The sequence below is a fragment of the Orbicella faveolata genome, unplaced genomic scaffold (genome assembly GCF_042242905.1).
Source record: "Orbicella faveolata isolate gen_17 unplaced genomic scaffold, um_ofav_v1 contig_34, whole genome shotgun sequence".
NCBI classification, from domain to species: Eukaryota; Metazoa; Cnidaria; class Anthozoa; order Scleractinia; family Merulinidae; genus Orbicella; species Orbicella faveolata.
Window position 1 is genome coordinate 15453356 of NW_028301563.1, and position 7332 is coordinate 15460687.

The following is a 7332-nucleotide window of genomic DNA, read 5'->3' on the forward strand; positions in this document are numbered from 1 at the left end:
AGACAAGGGATATAGATGCTTGTGTAATCCTGGATTTTATGGCGAACACTGGGAACAAGGTACATATATTGTGTAGTTCTGCCTTTCGTAAAGTATATTTTAAAATGACGGCATAATAAAAAAGCTATTCACACAAATATCTCACATATCTATTGTCTGCTTAACCCTCGGACGTACAAGCTAACTCATACCCCAACGTGGTAGAAGGGGAGGGGATGGATGGAACCCCTCCCTTGGAGTTTCGTTCTGTTAAGGCACGGCGATATAAATTTACATTGATTAGATAGCCCTGAGGTTGCTCTAGAAAACGATACCATTTTTGTTGGTTATGACATCATATGACGTCAAATGACGTCATTTGACGCACCATCTTATATCCGCCATCTTGGATTATACTAAAAGTAAAGGAAGTAATGAAAATTGATACCAAATCAAGCCAAATTGGTTAATTTATGCAATTTAATTAAGAGAGCTGGAAAAAAATGAAAAAAATTATGTCAAAAAAAATTTTTTTGGCCAGACCTACATGAAATTTGCAGTTGCCGTGGCTCCACCTCCTTCTCCCTTTTTCTTCTGAGGGTTAAGTGGCCAAATTCAATCTAGGCCTGCGCCAACCCAACGTGTCCTCGTGCAAGGGGATAATTAATTTGCTGATGCTATTTAACCTTTTAATTTTCAGATTTTATTGGTCCTTTCCTTTAACGTTCTGCAAAGTTCCTCAAAGTTCAACCAGATTCCTCTCTTAAATATGTTTAGGAGAAACAACAATTTAAATCTGAAATCTTATTCCCCACAAATAAGTCAAATGACCCATTTCGATTTCATTTACAAGCATCCTTTTGATCTTTAGTCTTTTTTTCATTTGTTTTTTTCGTGCAGTCGGCGTTCACACGAGGCAAGTATAAGAAAGGAGTTATGTCTGTGGGGTCCAAAAATGTGATGTTGCGATTAAATTGTTATGGTTTAATAGAATTTCCCACATAATTGCCTTACAATGACGGATCGTAACTTTTTTGGGGTCCACAGTTTCCACAGTGTGTACTGACCGTTACAAATCTAGAAAAAGGAAAAACAGTGTGTATACGAACAACCCAGATGTTGCACGAGTCATTGAGGTGTTCTGTGACCAAACAACAGCCGGAGGAGGGGTGGTTAGTGTTCCAGAAGAGACTGGACGGTTCGGTGAATTTTTACCGAGGCTGGACCGAGTACAAAGGTGGCTTTGGAAATCTGACTGGTGAATTTTGGCTTGGGCTTGACAAGATACATCATCTGACTACCCGTGGAGAGTACAAACTTCGTGTTGATCTGGAAAACTTTTCAGGGAACACCTATTGCGCTGAATACGATTCCTTTAAAGTAGCGAGTGAGGGAGAGAAATACAAATTGAGCCTGGGAAGTTACACAGGTTTGATTTCGTTACCTTCTTTGATATCGATTTATGAATTTTAATATCAGTTAGTACGACCTTTTTAGAGCAAGAACAAAATTTAAGTTTAGAAAAGGTTCCGTAAAATCTAGGACGCTTTCCATTCGTACAAAAATTCCGATTTGAATTTTTGGAAATTTCTTGGGACGAATGGAACAGAATTTTCTGATTGATTGTACAAGAGTGGAGAACGATATTCTGCACTTCTGCTGCTTGGAATTTTTCAATGACTTCGAGGTTTAAATCGTAAACATAGAAGCAGACAGAAGACTTATAAGCTGACGTCCTGACTTATTGTAGACCACAACAGCAGGGACCTTGTACAAACCACAACGGCAGCGAAAACGTCGCAAAACAAAGGGTTTATATTAAGGATTGGTTCATGTCTAGCGTGGGTATATCGAGTTATGGATGCGCGCGGGAGGTTTGGAGAGCACGAATCGAAAGAAGCGAGGCGACAGCCGAGAGCAACTCTAGCTTTTTGAGTGCTCTCCAAACTTCCCAAGTGCATCCATATCTCGATATACGCACGGCTAAAACCATGAACCGATTCTTTTATAACATGGCGTCAACAAATTGGGCGCTAAAACATGTTTTTTTTTTTTGTTTTTTTTTTTCTGATTGACTACAAAGTTCCCATAATGCACGGTGAAGCTGAAAAACAAAGGTCATTAGGATCCTAACACGCCACAATTAGTTGAGCAACGGTTGAGCGAAAACGCTTAACCTGGTTTCTAAAATTGTCAATGAAAAATTCGCTTCTTCGAATTGGTTATAATGAAAATGTAGGCAGACAAAGTCAAAAATACTGGATGAAAGTATAAACAAAGTCAAAATCCTCACGTTTAAGGTCATTCCCCAGTATTGCATTGCGCATCCCTACTGCGCATAATTTCACGCGTGATTAGCGCGCGCACATTAAAAAATGGCGGCTTTTTCTTTACAGCTGGACCTCGCCATAGAGGTAAATCGTCATTTTCTCGCAAACGAGTATGGTGACCTATCATTTTTTTCTGTTGTTTTGAATTGAGTAATAAATTTCTCTGTGTAAAATAAATATGGACCAATTCTCAGTGTGGAACAAAAAGCAATCGTCGGAAACGTGAATTTAGCAATCGATCGTAACTACAATCATGGTGCTATTATAAGGATTTATATGGGTATAAACAAGGTGCTTTTGCTCCTAAACGAACATGGGAACCCCTCATTTTTATTTCAAAATTTAAGTTCCTATAATATAAACAATCGATAGGCAAAGTTTCACAAAAATCTCAGTGCAGGTTCTACTTCAGCGGAGTGACCTTAAGTAAACATCTTAGCTTGGCAAACATCAAAGGCTCGAAGTAGAGTTTGGATTTTTCAAAATAATCTTCACATTGCCGAAAATTAAACAAAAGAAACTCACACTAAACTCGGCCGAAATTTTGCAGATAAATTGAAGCGGCACACGTCATCTAATTTACGCACGGCCGTGCGTATATAGAGATTTCGTTCATGATGGCTCAATAGGAATTAGATAGGACTAGCGCGCGCCATGTTATAATTATTAGGGAGTTTACGAAACCACGACGGCGACGTCGAGGATAACGTCTATTAAAAAACGAATTTATATTTTACTTACGAATCTCGCGAGACTCTAAAGTCATTTACTTTGTTTATCACTGTCAAAACTATCGCAAAACTAACTCCAGAACATGACGATAAATTTCAAATAAAAATGTAACAAATTAGCCGTCGTGGTTCACGTTCTCCAGACAACGCAAAATTTGGTCACTTCACGTTGTAGTCTTGCAGAGGACGGCAAAGAAATGTACCAAGAATTACAACGCACGTGCACAGCCATTGTTCTGCTCATTAATTCTTTTGTTGCTCATTAATTCTGATGTTCCCGTTGCCGTTGCCGTCGTGGTTTCGTAAACTCCCTAATGAGTGGTACAATGGCCTTTGCACGCGTTATAAATCCTCGTACATTTCTTAGCCAACCTATGCAAAACAACTGTACACCATGGGGGATATTGTTTTGGTTTTTTTATCATTATTATTGAAATTAAACGCTTTCTTGGCGAATTTAGCTGTAGTTAGTATTTATTGAAAGACAAGTGGCAAGTTTCTGAAGCAGAATATTAATCTTATTTCGAATACGTGTCGCCGTAGCTGATTTCCGTTCGATGCCATCATTGGTAACCAAGCCTTTCAGAATGGACGACGCCATTTCTGCTTTAGTTTAGGTCTGGACAATGTAGAAACTGGTTACAATTTGTTGATGGAGTATAACGCTCTCACCAAATGCTTAATGGTTCATACTCACACTGTTTTGCTTGCGGTTACCTTTTACTTGATGCTTGGGGCAATTCTGTCATTAATGTTTAAGAAAGTCTCCTTTCATGATTACATTTTGCGGAGATTTGGCGGATCAACCTGGTAGTGTTGTGTTAGGAAACAGAGAACGGTTCCGGGTACGATACTGGGTGGTTACTTACAAATATTCTCTTTTCTTTAATTTAGTAGAGAAAAATGTGTCGCGTAAATGGCATCGACCGTTTACGAAACGGACAACTGTGTGCAGTAACCTTTGTGTGGGCTGTCCAACTCGCTGTGATCCCGGCCAAAAGAACAAGCGCTCAATAGAAAATTGCGAATTTACATAATTTCCGAAAAAGAGGACAACCCCCTAAGGTATACCCAATTTTTTTTAAACGTTTTCCTGGAAATTTCCGTTCCATTTGATTTTCATCCTATAATTTCCGTCATTTTTGGTTGAATGTTTCGCTTTTCTGAAATTCAAACATTCACGGATTTTTTGGAACCTTTTCCAGGAAATTTCCGTACCATTTTTCTCTGTTTCGAAAATTTCGGAAGATCTGGTTGAATGGAAAGCGCCCCTGATCAGCGAATTGAGGGAAGCTGCTTGCAGTTTTGTTTTGTTTCTCTCTGTCTCTCTTTTTTCCGAAAAAATCAGCTTGTAAGAGAGGCGGGTGTTTTTAGGGGAGAAATTAGCAAGAGACAAGAACCCATTTCCGCCGCCTTCCCGCCCTTTGTGGGAATTTTCGTCACCAGACTCACCTGACGCTCTCACGCAACGGGGCCTTGGTACTAGGGAAAGGTGGTTCTGGAGATATACGTACTATTTCGCTACGTCTTGGGCAAATACTCCTAGTAATTCATCATGTCCGATGCTAATATCTTTCTGAAAATATCCATTCTTTTATCTCAAACCGTTCGATTACAGCACCTACGGACCTTTGACAGGTTTTAACAAACTGAAGGAAATTTAAAACATAAGTGACGTTACTCTTTTCCTTTGGCATCGTAGCTTAACAAGAAAAACCACGCAAACTTCCGTGATGAGCATGACAATAAAACGCACCGTTGGAAAACAGAAACTATTTCTTTTTACTTGACGTCAATTAGCTTCAATTTGGTCGTAGTATTAGCATCAAACATGAAATGGCTCTTCAAGACTGAGCAGGGCAGTATTGGTGGATCGGGGAGTGCATTCAATTTCTACCTTATTCAGGGGTACAAAGCAAAATTATTACCAAACAACTGAAGGCCTGCATTAATGAATTTTATGGTTGCATTGACCTCAGGATTATTTTCCAAATGTCTCATCGCATCTCATCACCCTACAAAGATAGGATCAACCGTTCCTAAATGCCAAAAGCTGTATATAAGGCTTGTTGTTGGGACTGCCAGGATTTCAACATTGGAAAAACAAAACGTAGAAAAACTGAACATTGGGGGAGTACGGGTGGCGCCTCCCATCAATGTGACCGGGGTTCAAATCCTGGACCCGGTGTCATAAGTGGGTTGATTTTGTTGTTGGTTCTCGTCCTTGCTCTGAGGGTTTTTGTCCGGGTTTCTCCAGTTTTCCTCCCTCCACGAAAATCAACATTTCTACATTCCAATTCGATCGGGAATTCGAGTGCCACGGCTTTGTCAGTCGTAAGACTTTTGTGTGTTACCCTGGTTAAACAAAGTAAATTTAGTTTATATATTTTTAACATTTTACATGTAAAGTGATCACGAGTAGCTGTCATGAATCTGCTATTGCAGACCCGGTCACGTCAACTGGTCATAACTTAAAATGGGACCACTTTGACATATTAGCAAACGGTCGGTCGGATACACATTGCAGGATAAAGGAGACTGCTAATTCGGGAATTGAAACCTATCTACCAGCTTCTGTAATTTTTGTTGTTCATTAGTTACCTATCTTAAATTTAAGATTTAGTTGTTACTTCTATTCTCAACGGTCACTTCTGGAGATGCATGTCGAAACATACGAAAGGTCAAGTAAAAAGATATAGTTTTTGTTTTCCAACAATGCGTTTTATTGTCATGTTCATCACCATGTCAGAAGCGCAATTGTTTCCGAAAGTTTCGTTCGATGACTACAATGAAGTTCGTTCTCTTATTGTAGTCTTCCGATATATTTGGTTTAGGAACTGCTGGAGATAAGCTGACTTATCATGATGGCCGTAAATTCTCTACACAAGATCATGATAACGACGTATCTTCTTCTTATATTTGGTTTAGGCACTGCTGGAGATTTTCTGGCTCGTCATAACCGCCATAAATTCTCTACAAAGGATCAGGATAACGACCCATCTCGCGTTAACTGTGCCGCACAACGGCAAGTGCAAGGAACCTGGTGGTACTTTCATTGTAGAGATAGCAACCTTAATGGTGTCTATCGAAACGAAGAGGACAATGGTACTATGTTATGGAGTAGCATTCACCCCATTAAGAGAGCTGAAATGAAGATCAGACCGATAGATTTTTAGCATCGGCGCCTGATACCATCTCTTCTACTTCTCAATGCAATTGCATACCTCAAATTAGTTAACACAAGTACGTACAGGTAGTAACAGCCTTTAAAGATTTAGGATAAACTATGCCATGTACAAGAAAATTACAATTGCAAGTTGTGATTTTGAAAGACATTTTAAGGCCACCTTGACAAGGACCGGGTCGGCCGTGTTTACCAGAAAAAATGTCTAAAACATCTGTTGGAAAGACGGGAGGAGATGCTCAACATAGTTTTTGCCTCTTCTATACACCATTTTTGACATAAAGGTAACCCTTTCATATGTATCTTCCAAAGAAAATGGTACTCCTTTCAAATTCCCTAAAAAATGTCCTGCTGAAATCTTTCGACCCAAGAAAGGTCCACTAGGAAATTTTTACCCCCAAAAATCCCCTTAACATTAATTTAAAACTCACTGAAAAAGGACACCATTGTGACCTGAAAGGGATATTTTGAAACACTCTTTTTCAAAAAATCTTAAGTTATTATACTTCAACTCGTAAAAGCATTTCCCTTTTATATACCTCCAGCTTGAAAAATGGACCCCTGTTTGGGCGTAGCCTCCACGGCCGAATAGTCAATTATGGGGAGTTCCTCCGGACCCGGCTGAGACGTAATGGTGTCTGACCCACTGAGTTACGGGCGATGGTCATATTTGTAAGAAGATCAATAACACGTTTTATTTCACTACTCATGGCCTCAGTATTATTTCTATGGGGCGTCATAGTTCTTTTAGGCTAATACGGCCATTGGTTTGATTTGCTTGCGATTGCGCATTTGTGATAGATGTTATAGATAAAAGCACCCAGGAGCCGAGGAGATAACTTGAACAGAAGCCGAGACTGAGAAAAAATCATGTTATCGTGTGTTATCGTGTTGCTAGCTAGCCTGGGTTTTTACGCAACCCTTCTCTTTGCTAACTGCCGTCAGTATGGAATAAACTGTTGTATGATTGAAATGCAAAACGATTGTTATATATCACTGCCATCGTATATGGCGAAGCCTCCGGATGTAAATTCTATTTCTCAACTTAACTGTTCAGCATTGTACATTTAGGCTCAAACTTTAACACATTAAGATAAGCTTCACTTAA

At 39.5% G+C, this 7332-nt stretch overlaps 1 pseudogene across 1 annotated transcript; it reads left to right on the forward strand.

Annotated features, from left to right (window-relative positions):
- The first annotated feature begins 38 nt into the window (after positions 1 to 38).
- LOC110062862 (fibrinogen-like protein A) lies at positions 39 to 7332 on the forward strand (annotated as a pseudogene). Its single transcript, XR_016201705.1, has 4 exons — positions 39 to 59; positions 880 to 895; positions 1027 to 1408; positions 5969 to 7332. The product of XR_016201705.1 is annotated as a fibrinogen-like protein A (transcript).